The following is a 16,727-nucleotide window of genomic DNA, read 5'->3' as shown; positions in this document are numbered from 1 at the left end:
GTGCATGCTGTGACACAAACCCATGTACACACAAATAAACATAAGAAATTTTAATCAGTTATTTTTTTCCTGCTAATAAAAGTGATATATACATCAGTTGAGGAAAAAACTGAAGGGATACAATTTTTTTTAAAAAAAAAAATAGAATGTTCTCTAATCTCACTCAGAAGGGCAATCACTATATAGATGAGTATCTTCAAAGCATACATTATCATCTCTATATACAGACCTCATAAACATACATGGGCAATGAGGTCATGTTTTACATCGGCATGGTTACTTCACTCTTTTCAATTAATTGTGGGTTAGTGCATTCAGCTCTACCTCATTTCCAGAAATGTTTACAAATATTCAACTTTCTGGATAGATCATGAATCTTTTCAAAAATTGCTACAATGAAAAAACATAAATATAACAAAAACATTCCTAACAGTAAAGCATAGAGCATGTAAGAGTACTTTAAAGCTTTTTGGTTGTACTTTTTGTTTTGTTTTTCGAGACAGGGTTTCTCTTTGTAATGTTGGTGCCTGACCTGGATCTTGCTCTGTAGCCCAGGCTGGCCTCAAGCTCACAGAGATCCTCCTGCTCTGCCTTCTGAGTGCTGGGATTAAAGGCGTGCGCCACCGCCACCCAACTTGGTTGTACTTTTAAGCAATGGTATGTATACAGCACATTTTTTCCAAATCATCTGCCATTTCTACTTTGGAAAATATTTTTATCATTATAATTTCTGCATATGTATACTTACCTTCAAATTACAACCTGAAAAATGTCAGTAGTAACTGAAAAATTAGATAATGTATATATGAGAATACAAAAACATATTTCCTATATATGACTCCTATTCACCAGTAGAGGACACATAAAATTTTAAAATAATATTATCTTATAAATCTTGTATATCTTCTGAATTGAACCAAATTTTTGGAAAATAACTAAGTCCCCTCACCCAAATAAAAACAAAACCAAATTAAATCATAGAATCACGTATTTCAACATAGGGTTAGGGTTACAGAGCAACCAAGCCGCCTGCTGTGCGAGGTGATCCCACAGGAGAAACGGAGGGATTCAGGACTATCCCAGTTGGCACACAGAGGGGGCCGAATGGGACAACTGAAAACTACAGCGGGTACACGGGGAGTTCAAGTCCAGCCTAGACTACTCAGTGAGACACCGGAAGCCTGAGGGGGCGCCCTATTACAACATGGAGCCAGGCAGTGTCATGTGTCACGTGTCCCAGCACCTGGGACGGGAAACAAGAGCATCAAGTGCAAGGTTGTTCTTTGATAAAAGTCAAGTTCAAAGTCAGCCTGGGTTACATGAACTTTAATTTATCATTATTATTATTATTATTATTATTATTATTATATTTTACTATTTAAAACAATTTTTGATAAATAAATAAATAAAATAGGACCAGCGCCCCATCCCAAGGGGAAAAAAAAAAGAAGCTGCAACCTTAGTACGTGAGCTAACTGAACGTCTGATTTAGGAGTGTGATGGTCCCCCTTATCTGAGGGAACTGTGTTTCAAGACGTTCCATGAATGCCTGAACCCACTGATTGCACTAGGTATTTCCTACACGTATCTATGATAAAATTTAATTTACATTAAGCACAGTGAGAGATTAATAATAGCCAACAATAAATTTGAAAAATTGTAACTACACATAATAAAAGTATTTTAAAATTTATCATTTGGCTGGGTATTTAGCTCAGTGATAGACTGTAGGCTCATCATGGGGGGTGGGGAGCTGTATGAATTTATACCTCACACTACAAAACATTAAAAATTTAAAATACAAAAAAAATAAAAATAAAGCATTTTTTGAATTTAAATATATTTTGGTCATATTATTTCCCTCCCACAAGTCCTTCAAGGTCCTCTCCCTCTCCCTCCCAAGCCACCTTTAAGTTCTTTCTCAAAAAAACAAACAAAAACCCAATATAACAACAAACCAAGAAAACAAAATGAAACACCACCTAAAAAAATAAAATAAAAACTACCAAACTATAACCAAATAAAAGTACACAGAGGCCGGGCGGTGGTGGCACACGCCTTTAATCCCAGCACTCGGGAGGCAGAGCCAGGCGGATCTCTGTGAGTTCGAGGCCAGCCTGGGCTACCAAGTGAGTTCCAGGAGAGGCGCAAAGCTACACAGAGAAACCCTGTCTCGAAAAACCAAAATAAATAAATAAATAAATAAATAAAATAAAAGTACACAGAAAGAATGTGGAGTCCATTATACATTAGTCAGCTCCTGACCGTGAGGCCTGCCTCCGAGTGCCTGAGGTCCCAGTGTCACTCCCCTGGAGAACACTGATTTCCCTCTTAGCAGGTACAAATAACAATTCAGTTGTTAACCTTTACCCTAGTGTAGTGGTTCTCAGCCTGTGGATCACATATCAGATATTTATATTATAATTCATAACAGGAGCAAAATTTACAGGTAGCAACAAAATTTTATGATTGGGGTCAGCACAACATGAGGAGCTTTATTAAAGGGTTTTCATTCCTTCCTTCCTTCCTTCATTCATTTTCAAAATATAATAACAAAAAGTAAACCCTAACCCTAACACATCGAAGTTGGACAAGAAAAACCATCAGAAGGACAAGAGCCCAAGAGAAGCACAGGAATCAGAGACTCGGGGACCCCATAAAAACACTAAACTGGGAGCCATTATGTAGCACAGAGACCTGGTGGAGACTCATGCAGGCCCTGTACATGCTGCCTCAGTCTCTGGGAGTTCATATGAGCTTTGCTTGTGTTTATTTAGAGGAGCTTGCTTTCTTAGAGACCTCATCTCAAAAAGAAGAAAAAAGGAGAGAAGAGAGAGAAGGAGGGGGGTGTACAGGCACCCAAGTCCTGAGAAGGCATAAGAAGCTAAGTACAAAACCCTAAAATCTTTAATCTTCTAAAGGTACACTGTCTGATACGGTAGCTGAGCCGCATCATTTAAAATTCAGCTAGTCAGTCCCAGTTAGACACCTCTAAGGTACTCAGTGGCTCGTGGCTACCACACTGTACCACACAGACACCAAATATTCCATCACTGCAGCAAGATAAACCGAGACGTGCAGCTCTCATGGGGAGTTACCTACAAAAATAATGTGCTGTAAAGTTCATAGTCCGTGTAAAATATGGTATTGTGACAACAGTGGCCAAGGAACTCCCAGTAAGCTTGTATTCATAAGACAGAATTTCACTGCCTAGCCCAGGCTAGTCTTGGAACCAGCAACGCTCACGCCACAACCATGAGTGCTGAGACCACAGGTAAGCAACACCACATCTGGCTACTAGGTTCTTACACAGTGGGGTGTGCAGCATAACGTTTAAAATCAGACTGTGAAAAGTAAAGATATAAACTGCAAATTTTAGGTAATCACTAAAGAAAGTTAAGAAAGGATATAAAAATAGGGTCATTTGAAAGGTGGGCTGAGGGATGGCTCTGTGGGCAAAGTGTTTCCTGTGTAAGCATGAAGTCCTGAGTTCGGATCCCCAGCATCCACATAATTGCTGAGTGCATTCACAATCCCAGAGCTAGAGGAGGGGGCAGAGACAGTCAGATCCTAGGGGCTTGCTGGCCAGATAGTCTAGCTGAAAGAGCAAGCTGCAGGTTCGGTTAGAGTCCTTTTCTTCAAAAAATAAAATAAATAAGGTGGAGAGCAATAGAGGAAGACACTGAACATCGGCCTCTGGCCTGGACATGTGCACTGACACACACGTGAGCAGATACGCACATACACATCATGCATGCGCACACACACAAATTAAAAAAAAAAAAAAACAGCATTCAAGAAGGAGGAGGAGGAAAGAAAGAACAAAGAACAGTCTCAGTCGGGAATAACTTCAGTGTCCAGCAACTAACAGGTCGGATTTTAGGATATGTCCATCATACCTCACTCAACCTGTCTTCATTTTAAATGAAAGGGAAGAAGAAAACAAGGAGTCCTTATTATATTAAGTTAATAAATTTTAAACCCAAAACAGAGGTATCAAACTTAAATGCTTGTCATATTTATAAGTTAATTTTGTATTTGTTTTTTCTTTTTCATTTAAAAAATAATTTTTTAGGTTCATGTATCCCAGATAAGCCTTTTTTAAATATTGTGTGTGTGTGTGTGTGTGTGTGTGTGTGTGTGTGTGTGTGTGGTATATGCACATATGTGCACATGGGTGTGTGATGCCCTCAGACTTTAAAAGAGTGGGGTCAGACCCTCTGGATCTGGAGTCACAGGCTGCCTGATATACAGGCTAAGTAACAAACTCTGGAAAGAGTCCTCTGAAAGAGCAACAATGCTGAGCTCTCTCCTGCCTCCATTTTGTTGATTGTTTGTTTTGAGATGGGGTCTCACTGCATAGCCCTGGCTGTCCTGGAACTTGCTCTGTAGACCAGGGTGGCCTCAAACTCACAGAGATCCACTTGCCTCTGTCTCCCGAGTGCTGGGATTAAAGGGATGCAGCACTATGTCCAGGCATGTGTAGCCCAGGCTGGCCTGAACTTATGATCCTCCTGCCTCCTTCTCCTCCTCCTCAGCATATCCTGTGTACACTACCACAACTGGCCAATTATGTTTTTTTACAACAGGGTCTCGTATACTTCAGGCTGACTTCCAACTCCTTATTTAGTGAACTCCTGATCCCCCTGCCTCTGCTGTGATGACAGAATTTTCCAATGACCAGGTTCTCTATCAATTAAGCAACCCCATGGAGGCAGCTGCAGCTGGGGTTTCTTATTGGACATGGCACTGAGTAGTAAAGCAAGGATGCAGTCTAAGTCCAGATGTTCCCACCCCTAAAGTCTGTCCTCTGTCCCTGTCCTGAATCCAAGAGGACTTAGGAATTAAGTCACAAACCCTAAGATCCAGCTCTTTAAACAAGGCAAGAGTCTTCACGGTTCCTTGCCCCATTACTGGCACTGGAAATGCTGGTATGACAAGCACTTTGCCAAATACAGTGCTTTTGGTGTTCTGGTCACCCTGGTGGGGAACTTGTCATCACTTCTACAAACAAGGCGTAAGATCGGCCACAGTCAACATGTGCATGCATGGACAACTGCCACCAGAATTCACTGGTTGCTGGACAACTCTGTACCCCCTACGTGGAGAAAGAACAGGGGATAATAATTAAAACATGTCCAAGGACACACACACCAGCAGAGTCTCTGCAAGGAGGAAGGTGGAAAAGCGACAGAGAAAAAAGCTCAGTACTTCTTCGTAAGGAAAACCCAGGTTATTCTGAAAAAAACAACACTTGAAGCAAAACTTAAACCTTAAGACAATTTTATGTAGAATATGAAAGAAAACGGCTAACTGACAATATTGCTAGGGCTGGCAAGATAACTCAGTGAGTAAAGGTGTTGCCGCCTAGCAAGATGTCCTGGGTTCAGTGCAGGGAACCTGTATGATAGAAGGTGAAACCAACTCATACAGTTAGTACACATGCATGTACTCACTGTGTGCGTACACATGCATGTGTACACATACAAGTAAATGTAAAAAATTTTAAACCTTTTTTTTTTTTTTGGTTTTTCGAGACAGTAAACCCTTTTAAAAGACCATACTCCCGATGTTGAGAAGTTTGCAATGTTGTCACTTATATTTCTATTTCTACAGGTTAAAGAAAACAAAACTGAGCACGGCAGTGCATGCCTGTAATCCCAACAATGGGAAGACAGGCAGGAAGATAGCTCAAGGCTAGCCTGTACTACAGAATGAGACCCTCGTCTCTGAGACTAAATGGAGGGGGTGAAAGAGGAAACAACATCATATCGTGCTAAGCTAGCATTAATGCTTCTTTTTATTCTCTTACTTTAATCCCTAATTTAACCCTGACTTATGGCAGAAGTCGGAGAGGAAAACAGGAGCACCGACAGGTCCACCAGATTAGGTAGAAGATGATGGGAATCACATCTCAAGACACAGGGACAAACGACTTGAAAGAGACCATGAATAGTCAGTTCCAGGGAGAACCAAGAAGAGGCTTGCCAGTCTACTTAAATCCAGCCTGTTTGTGTTGAAACAGTGAAGATGTCCAACTGAAAACAGAGTCTCATGGTGAAGACTGTCGCTCTGGAAAAGAGACCCGTAAAGAGAAAAGTGCTAATGTTGAATGTGCCGCCAGATGCTACCTGAGAGTCTGTTTAAAATGCAGACTGGGGATCTGGAGATATGGTACCAAGGGAGGCTCACAACCTGTAACTCCAGCTCCAAGGGACCATCATCCTCTTCAGGCATCACTGGACACACACACACACACACACACACACACACACACACACACACACACACATAAAATTAAATTAAAAATTTAAAAAATAAAATGCAGGAATTTTTAAAACAGTGACACAGAATCCTGTTTGTAATTTTAAAAGAAAAAGAAAACTCCAAACCAAACCCAGCAATAAATCCATCCACATAAAATTCAACAGGCAAGAGGTCTAGACAAGAGCTCTGACTGCCTAGCTCCAGTTCTTACAGCATCTAGTTCCTGCCGTAAAGGGGGCAGAGATCAATGTCTTCCCTGAAGAAGAGGCATTTCCAAGCTTTTATCTTTAGGACCTAAGTGTATCTTACAATGATAAGCATGAAGAGGGTACCTAGGGTACCTGAGATGAAGCTGGGTGAGTGGCACACACCTGTAACCCCAGCACCTAGGAGTCTGAGGCTCTAGGAGAATCACTGGTTCAAGGCCAGGCTAGGGGAAGGAGGGAGGAACAAAAAGAATAACCTGAATGGCACAGAAAATGAGAAGAGATAAAACCTCCATCCACCTCCCTGACAAAATATGGGCTGACCAATTACAAGCATTTCTTTATTTGTGTATTTGTATGTATAATGCAGCATAGGTATGTGTGTGAAATTTATGCATGTGCATGTTTATGTGCAGGTTCGTTTGTGTGTAGGTTCCTGTGTAGAGGCCAGAGGTCCATGTTTGGGTGTTGTTCTTTAATCATTCTCCACATTTTTTTTTTTTTGACAAGGTCCCCAACTAAACCTAGAGCTCACAATTGGCTAGGAAAGCTAGCCAGAAAGCTCTGGGAATTTGCCTGACTGCCCATCCATGCCACTAGGGTTACAGGCATATACCACCACATCTGGCTTTTTTTTTAATGTGGGTAATGGGATCTGAATTCAGGTCCCCATGCTTGTGTAGCAATTACCAACTGGCCCACCTTCCCAGCCCCTATTAGTAAGGCTTCAAGGAGATCAAAGACACATCAAGAGTGAAGAATCAGCCTCTATCCTATGTAAGTGTTCCATAGCCAGCCTGCAGCCAAGCTGCTCCAACTGATGGATATAAAAAAAAAAGCTAAGCCTTAGCCACACGTATTTATCCCGGCACTCAGAAGGCAGAGGCAGGCAGATCTCTGTGAGTTCGAGGCCAGACTGGTCTACAGAGTGGGTTTCAGGGCAGCCAGGGCTACACAGAGAAACCCTGTCTTGCAAAACAAAAGAAAACACCAAAGAAGCTATGCCTTATCTGGAGGAGATTCGCCCTCATGGACAGTGGCTGGAGGTCACTACTTAATCAGAAGCTCAGCCTCACTCCATTCCAGTAGTTTCTCATGACCTCTGACTGCAGAGAGAGAACATGAGCATGGGGCAGGGAACATTGCTTGTGGTGTTTTTGGCAATGTTGAGATCAAATACCCTTCCCCAAAGCCAGTGACAGTCTTGAGGAAGAGAACATATCTACAAGTATACAGCTGATTCCAATGTCGTTATAACTCTTAAGAGAAAAGGTTTGCTATAAGTCTTTACGTTTCATTTTAACAAAAAGAAATGAGACTTAAAAATTAAAGGGAGAAGAAGACTGGAGAGCTGGCCCAGAGGTTAAGAACACTGGCTGCTCCTCCAAAGGACTCAGGTTCGGTTCCCAGCACCCACCTGTTGGCTCCTAACAGTCTGTAACTCCAGTTCCATTTACATATATTTGGGGGAAAATCTTGTACATGCAAAATAAAGGTAAAGATTAAAAAGGATTTTAAATTTATATGCTTTTTTCCTACCAAGAATATATAGAACTGACTTACTCTTTTTGTTTATTTGTTTTTCAAAATAGGGTTTCTCTGTGTAACAGCACTGGCTGTCCTGGAGCTCACGCTGTAGACCAGGCTGGCCTCAAACTCACAGAGATCCTCCTGCCTCTGCCTTAGAACTGATTTTTAAAATCCAGGCTGGATGCAGCTGTGAATGCCTGCAATCTCAGCACTGTGGAGGCAGAGACAGGGGAATGACCACTAAGTTTGAGACTAGCCTGATTTAGATAGTGAATTCCAGGCAATTGAGAACTACATAGTGAGATACTGTGTTCAAAAGAGGGAAAAAAATAGACCCAATAAGCACTAAGTGGCCAAATACAAAGAAAAATAACATTATTTATCTTATTGTTTAAGAAATTAAACATTCGCTGTACAGTTCACTCACTGTTTAACCTAAGTGATAAAAATACATGCACACACAAGAGACCTTTATGTTTATAGCAGCTTTATTTATAATATCCAGGAGCTAGAGACAACCAAATGTCCATTGACTGATAAACAGACTGATTAAAAGCTGTGGTACCCTAAACAAATGAATACTCTTTAGCACTATTCAAGAAAGAATGAACAATTGCCGCATGCAATGATGAGGATGAATCTCAAAAGCATCATTCCAAGCGAAAGAAACTAGTCACCAAAGACGACATACTATAGAATCCCACTTGTTCTTTAGTTAAAAATATAATGTATTTTATGTGTTTAGGTGTTTTGCCGGTATATATGTCTGTGCATTATGTATGTATGGAGACAGACGAGGGCATCAGGTCCTCTGAGATTGGAATTACAGATGTTTGTGAGGTACCATGTGGGTAATGGACACTGAACCTGGGTCCTCTGAAACAGCAGCCATGTTAACTACTAAGCATCTCTCCAGCCCTATAATCTCATTTCTATGACTGTCTGGAAAAAGGGTGAGAGGAGAAAAACTACAGGGAAAGAAAGCAGGTCAGTGGTCACCAAGACCTACAGGCAGAGAGTGCCGCCGGTCACCAAGACCTACAGGCAGAGAGTGCCGCCGGTCACCAAGACCTACAGGCAGAGAGTGCCGCCGGTCACCAAGACCTACAGGCAGAGAGTGCCGAGCAACAGAAAGGAGCCTTTAGGTGTGGTGCCAGGGTGTGCATCTAATGCGTCTGTCAGTGGCTACCCAACTGCAGGCTTTTATTAGAACTCACCACTTGTGAATTTCACGGCATGCAAATGGTAGAAACTGGCAGTTTTCCTAAACAGCAACCATATCTTGCTAGAAGTAAAATGAGAGAGAGTCCTATCTGCAGTTGCAATGAAAAACAGTAAAACCTAAGGATAAATTTAAGTAGTATGTAAAAATAGACAGGCATAGCCGTGCACACCTTTATCCCAGCACTCAGGAGGCAGAGGCTGGCGGATCTCTGTGAGTTCAAGGTCAGCCTGGTCTACATAGTGAGTTCCAGGACAGCCAGAGCTGTTACACAGAGAAACCCTGTCTTGAAAAATCAAAAAAGAAAAGAAAATCATTAGAAGAAAATATAAGTATACATTTTACAAAATCCTGGAGTGAAGACAATTCTTTTAATCATGTCTCCAAATACAGAAACACAAAAGAAAACAATCCATGATTGAAAGGCAAATTTCAATTTGTTTAGAAGATAGAAATTTAAGGTACTTGTGTAAAGAGCTATTACAAACCAACCAACAAGAAGCCTAACACCCCAATTCATACATAACTCATAAAAAAAGAAACTCAGGAGGGCAGCACTTGGTTCCACTAGTAATTAATGTGGGCAAGGATAGTGACTAGCAAGATTGTTCCTTATGCCATCAGCACTTACAATACTGTGGCTGTTTCATCAAATCTGAGGTGCCAGTGGCCATAAGAAGTGCCACTTGTGTTTCAAATGCTACCAAATAAACACGACATACTATTCAAGACAGAGCCTGATTTGAGAAATGTGCATAACAGTATCATGATGGGTGGTATACACAATGTTGGGAGCAACCCCAAGTTCCAACAAGGTGTATTTTCCTGGATAAATGCCCCTGTGATAAATAAATAACCATTTAACGTGATAATGTAGGTGCATATAAACAGTAACAGCAAAAAGAAGCCTTTGGCCTATTTATACAAAAACAAGTTACAAAAGAGCATGCTTATAATAATACATTTCTCAAAAGACAGTCATTAATACATATGGACAATTATTGATAGCTACAGTGGAAGAAGTCTGAGAGCCTTCTACTAAAACATCAATAAGGCTAGCTCTCGGAGGTAATTAAATTTTTTCTCATGGATGGGGCATCTGTGTCACCCCCTCCACAACCAAGGGAACATCAGGGGGAGGCACAGAAAGAACAGAATAGTCCCAGGAAGGGAGTCAGGGAGGTTTGGGGTGCTGACCTCCAGGTATGACATGGCTATGCACTCCTGAACTCAAAACAGCTCTGCCTGCTTGCACGAGATCTGAAGATCTCCACAAGATGAGCCTGATCCAAACGCATTCTGTGCATGTACGAAATGTCGTAATAAACCCATTAATGTATATGATGAATATATAGTAATAAAAACATTTAGAAACCCTTTCCTCATGAGTCTTTTCTAGATTATAAGCATGTTTCTCCTGCTATCTGCCTAAACAAAGAAGTTTGAAAGTCATAAACTCCTTAGAGCTACTTTGCAAGACAGGGGAAAAAAACTATTCAAACAATCTAAAAGCTCAAAAATGAAATGTATGGACAAACCATGGTACGTCAATTCAAGAAATATTATATTCTCCTTATAAATAAAAATGTGAGGACAACATAGGTGACACACACCTGTAATCCCTCAGGAGCCTGATGCAGGAGATCACTGTAAAATTGAGGCTATTCTGGGCAAAATAGTAAGTCCAAGGCAGGCTTAAGTGACATAGTAAGACCCAGTCTTAACAACAACAAAACACATACAATAGCAATAGAAAATTAAAACAAGTTCACTGGGCAGCAGTGGCACATGCCTTTAATCCCAGCACTCGGGAGGCAGACCCAGGCGGATCTCTGTGAGTTCAAGGCCAGCCTGGTCTACAGAGCGAGATCCAGGACACCAAAATTACACAGAGAAACCCTGTCTTGGGAAAAAAAAAAAAAACCAAGTTGGTTGGTATCACTTTTTTAAGTCTTTATTTTTATTATTTTTCATTCTGTGTGTGTGTGGCCCGAAGAGGCCAAAGGTGTTAGATCCCTCTGGAGCTGGAGTTACAGACAACAGTGGGCCACCTAACATGTGTGTTAGACACAGTACATGTGCTTGCCTGCTGAGCCATCTCTCCAGCCCAGCTGGTATCATTTTTAATCAAGAAATCATTCCTGCCTCTAGACAAGATTAAGCTGCACAGTCTTATACAAAGGTCATTTCGGGGAACAGGAGTCAGATCATGTATTTTGACTTCTTTATTAATTCTTTCATTCAAAACTGATGCAGCAGAAGTGATGAAAGCATACAATTTCAGAACCAGGACAGTCCTCCCCAGGCCTCCCCCCCAGGCCTCCTCCCACGTCAATCTTAAACTCCAAAACGTTCCGCAGCAACAAGTGGCCAACCGAAAGCATGTTTGCCCTTTGCATCGTATCGAAAGCCTGTCTTACTTCACAGTTTGCGTTTTCGATAGCATGCTTACTAAAAAGAGAACGGCACATGGAGACGGCCGCACTGCTGGGAAATGAAGCAGGAGCCTCATCTCTGTGCTGCCTTTTTCTTTCTTTCTTTCTTTCTTTCTTTCTTTCTTTCTTTCTTTCTTTCTTTCTTTCTTTCTTTCTTTCTTTCTTCTGTTTTCTGGTTAAGGAAAACATCTCCAAGTTCATAAAAACAAGGAACTAAAATTAGACAGAGAAGAGCTGAACCTTGACTCGGTGGGAAAACATTATTTTTAAACTGAGGAGTATTTATAGGAATGAGCTTTATGAAGAAGGAAGAGCAAGCTTACGTATGTGCACGGTGCAACCTGGGGGACTAAGGTTGGGGAAGAATCCTCGAGGAACATTTATGTTTATGTTCCTAGAACTGCAGGCCCCTGGCCTGTGTCTTCTCTCACGGGCCACAGATTAGAGCTAGGAATGACAGGGCACCCGAGAAACTGGACTCTTTATGTTACAGAGAAGTCTGTGTACCACTCACACTGGACCACAATCCAGCTGCCTCTTCTACCTCCTCCGCAGGCCCCTGACACCAAAGAGCTGGCCCCAGGGGAGATACTTATTCCCAAGAACAAGTGACACTTCTCAGCATTCCAGGCCAAAGTTGAAGAACTGTGCTTGGTATAACGTTTGCTGGAATGGAAGACACTTCCCAGGTGCCTGTTAAAGCGGTAAATCCCTTCACCATGGTGAAGCCACATTCATCTCTGCTCACAAACCTTCCGAGGACTTTGCCTCCCGCCACATCACATCACACCCACAGGCTCTCCATCACAGCAGATGAGGGGTGTCTGCAAGACAGGAGGGTAAGCGTTGAAAGAGCTCAGAGGATGCAGCGGGAGGCCGGTCCGTCAATCTGCTCTGGGGACTGTGCACAGTGGAAAAGGGAGGGGAAGGATGTCCCCCTGCCTAGTGCTTTGCGGAGGGTTGGCAGCATCCTGTGGGCCCCACTTAACCCAGAGGTTCCCAGGATTTTAGTGAAAGAAACAGCAGCCTCATTTCAGGTAACATCTGAAGACAAGGCCCCAGCAGGCTTCTGGCAACACATTAGACCTGCAAAGAGCCCATTGGCTGGTGGAGGGAGGAGGGCTCAGGGTCCACAGAACAATGACTAATGACTCATTCTTAGTACCAACACAGGATACAGGTTCTATCCACTTCCACAGATATCTCTAAAACACACATCTCACACCAAAAAGCAGCACAAACTCTTCTCCATCCGTGTGGAATTCAGGTGAAAGGTCATGTTTCAAGCAGGAAATGATAGGGAGAACTTAAGATTCCAGCTCCAACATGGTGATGCGGGGAGAGGAGATTCTGTCCCACTCACCACAGATGTCGGTTCTTCAACAAGAATCAGCACGGTGTGTCCATAGCTAACCACTGGCCCGCACTGGAGCTGACCCATAATGGACCATCAGTATCTGCCCATCTTGTTCCCGCCATTTGCTGACAGCAATCTCATCAGCTGACCCAACTTGAGTCTCTTCCTGGGACTATTGTTCTGTACTTCTAAGACGGGGAACAACCACCCTCTTCATCAGGATGTCCACACTGACTCCATATTGAAGTAGTCCTTTCCAATCTAGATCACAGTACTTCTAGGCCATGTGAATATGAGTAAAGATAGTGGAATTAGCAGGCCCATCTCTGGAGAAACCCTCTCTTTGTTCTCCCCAATCAATAGCCTCTCCCCACCACACCCCCTCTGCCTTAGGAAGGGGGCTACCAGGCTATGGATTCTGTCTGTCCATGCTCCATTAATAGACTCCCTTCATCTGCACCCTGCTAATCTAAACCTAATACACTTTTAGATCTAAACCTTAAACACATTTGCACACCTTATAAAGAGGCTTTGTTTTGCACATGGATTGTCTTGTAGTACCTTCTCTCTTAAGAAAAGAGCATGGTGGAGCTCACCCTGCACAGCTCAGGAAGATACTCAAGTTCTCAGCCTGTGATAAGATATGCTGACTGAGTAAAACAGCTCTGGTCTGTCAGTAGACACATTACTACCAGATACTCTGGTACCACAGAGGGGGTGCCCCAGGCACTGGGGAGGAATATTCTTGACACTGGAAAAGTACATCCTATCCCCCAAGGTAACTTAATACACTGGCGCCTCGCTTACAGATGGTCTCATGGTTAACCCAGATCAGGCCTCCTAAATTACACAACTCCGAACACAGAAATGAAGACACTGAATCTGCTAAACTGTGTCCTGACCTCAAACCAAGATCTCGGTCTCTCTGAGAAGGCTATAACAGCACCATCCATCTCATACCCCTCGGTTCCACATCTATATAAATCATTATTTCTTTTGTGGGAAAGGTGGTTTGAGACTCACTATGTAGTCCTGGCTGTCCTGGAATTCACTAAGTAGACCAGGTTAGTGACGCTCAAAATCCCAGAGACGCTCCTGCCTCAGGGACACAGTCTCCTTTATGCTGGAATTACACATGTGCACTGCCAAACTACATTTGCCTTGTCCTGGTATGTTATAGTGTCTAATTAGCTGTTAGCATTGCTCTGGCATCTGGTAATGGCTGCACTTAAATACAACCCATAAAACACGCAACTCACTCAAGTATAAAACTCAATGATCCTTAGTACAGCTGTCAGCCAACCACATCTGCAGTTTCAGATCTATCATCTATCTATCTATCTATCTATCTCTTTCTCTCTCCCTCCCTCCATCCTGAGTTTCTGTAGCCCAGGTTGGCTTTGAACTCATAGCCAAAGAGGCACCTTCCTGGGATGACAGGTGTGCACCGGTCTGACCTCAGAAAATTGCTCACCATACTAAGAAGGAAACCCTGTTCCCACAAAGCAAGCACTCCCTCTTCCTCCCAAACCATTCATCTGTTTTCTAGTTCTAGGATTCCACTATTCTGGATCCTGGCATCTTTCACTCAGCACATTTCCAGGGTTCATCTACTTTGTGGCATGCACCTGAGTGCCATTCCACTTTATGACTGAATAATATTCAACCATGTGGATATTCCACACTTTGTCTATCCATTCGCCCACTGACAGACATTTAGCTGCTTTGCACTTTTTGGCTGCTATGAACAGCTGTGTACCAGTTTTTGCATGAGTATGTCTTCAGTGCTTCTGGATGCAGACCTGAGAGGGGACTGTGGGACACACAGTAACTCTGTGTCTCCCCTCTGAGGAGCTGCCACACTGCTGTCCACAACAGCTGCACAATCTCACATCCCCACCAGCAGAGTCAGGCAGTCTGGGAGAGTCTGAGGCCGTGACCTCATATCTTTATCTATAACAGGCATTCAAAACCTGTGCTCAACCAATGGATGTTCACAAAGGTGGCTTTAAAAAAAAAAAAGAGCAAGTAGTGTTGTTAGTACTCATGTACAAAATTCTCAAAACAAAAAAAAAAATATTAAAGTTTAAAACAAAATCAGCAACTGGAAGTGATAATGCATGCCTGTATAATCAGCACTTGGAAAGCAGAAGCAGGAAGATTGCTGTGAGTCTGAAGCCAGTCTGTAATACACAGTGAGTTCCAGGCTACCCATCAAGACTCTGTCCCAAATATACCATGACAAAACAAAACAGGACAAAATGAAGCCTGACTACACAGTACCTTTCAGCACATTCTCCGCCTGACACCCATTCTGGCTCCCCCTGTCTCCTGGGGAAGCACCACTCACCCAGAACAATTTGATCTCTAGGCATCAAATCCCAGCTAACAGTATACATTTCCTGGGACTCTATGACTGAGGGCCTTCTAACAGCTTGGGAGACCATCCACAGTGCGGAGGAGTAGGTATATAACCTGGCTGTGTTATACCCACTCTGAGCTGGCTCACAAAGTCATCTTTTCAAGTGGGCCAATACACACCAGTGGAGAGTTAATACCACTGGCTGGGAAGGGAGTCCAGCCCAGGTCAGTGTCAGGGCATTCCTTCATGCCCTGTGGGCATTCCCACCCTCCCCAACTTCTCAGCAAGGCCTTGTTGACCTCCTACGTCACCTGTTCAGCAGCAGAGGGACTTTGCCTTTTCTCTACTGACTCAAAACTCCATTTTCTCCTTTTTCACCCTAAGCCATAATGACACTCAGTTATGCTGACAAGTTTACATATTATCCCTTGTTTTAACTACATGAAAACAAAATAAAATGAACTATGAACTGATGACCATGTTTGGGAGCAAAGCTCCCTAGTAGCCAGTGTTTCTTTTGAAAATGTTCTATATTAAGGAAGTGTGTGGGAACGAGGCCGGCTATGGAAAGTATCCGTGTCCCAGGCTCTCAGGGCAGCTGGCAAGAAAAGCACAGGCCAGCTGGGCACAGGAGATTGTGGACCGGAGGGGAAGCCTCATTTTACTACACTACATCCAGATACTTCAAGTTCCTAGATTTGTTTGGGATATTCTATATTTATATAGCATTTTTTTCTTTTTTTTAATTTATTTATTATGTATACAGTGTTCTGCCTGCATATATGCCTACATGCCAGAAGAGGGTACCAGATTTCATTACAGATGGTTGTGAGCCACCATTTGGTTGCTGGGAATTGAACTCAGGATTTCTAGAAGAGCTGCTCTTAATCTCTGAGCCATCTCTCCAGCCCCTATATAGATAGCATTTTTAAAGCTTGCCTTAGGTACTGTTTACCACATCATCTCAAAGCGGTCATATTGACACATCAAAAAAGTTTCTCAATGTTGGATCTGCACTATAGCTGCATTTGGGGTGGAGTTGGGTTTGAGACAGGGTTTCTCTGTGTAGCCCTGGCTGTCCTGGAACTTGCTCAGTAGATCAGGCTGGCCTTGAACTCAGAGAGATTCTCCTGCCTCTGCCTCACTAGCACTGGGATTAAAGGTATGCACCACTACCACCAGGCTATAACTGCATCTTTTTTTTTCTTTTTTTTTTTTTTTTTTTGGTTTTTCGAGACAGGGTTTCTCTGTGTAGCTTTGCGCCTTTCCTGGGACTCACTTGGTAGCCCAGGCTGGCCTCGAACTCACAGAGATCCGCCTGGCTCTGCCTCCCGAGTGCTGGGATTAA

At 42.8% G+C, this 16,727-nt stretch overlaps 1 protein-coding gene and 1 long non-coding RNA gene across 2 annotated transcripts in view; one reads left to right on the top strand and one right to left on the bottom strand.

The window, feature by feature from the left end:
* Positions 1–16,727, bottom strand: part of Adcy9 (adenylate cyclase 9) — a 129,408-nt gene that overhangs the window by 92,253 nt on the left and 20,428 nt on the right. The window lies entirely within an intron of this gene.
* On the top strand, positions 3,197–6,353 carry LOC131916669 (uncharacterized). Its single transcript, XR_009380582.1, has 2 exons — positions 3,197–3,274; positions 5,617–6,353. It is a non-coding gene; the product is annotated as an uncharacterized LOC131916669 (long non-coding RNA).

Source organism: Peromyscus eremicus, chromosome 8a (assembly GCF_949786415.1).
Source record: "Peromyscus eremicus chromosome 8a, PerEre_H2_v1, whole genome shotgun sequence".
Classification (NCBI taxonomy): domain Eukaryota; kingdom Metazoa; phylum Chordata; class Mammalia; order Rodentia; family Cricetidae; genus Peromyscus; species Peromyscus eremicus.
The sequence above is the reverse complement of the archived record's forward strand: the minus strand, read 5'-3'. Positions and strand labels throughout refer to the sequence as shown.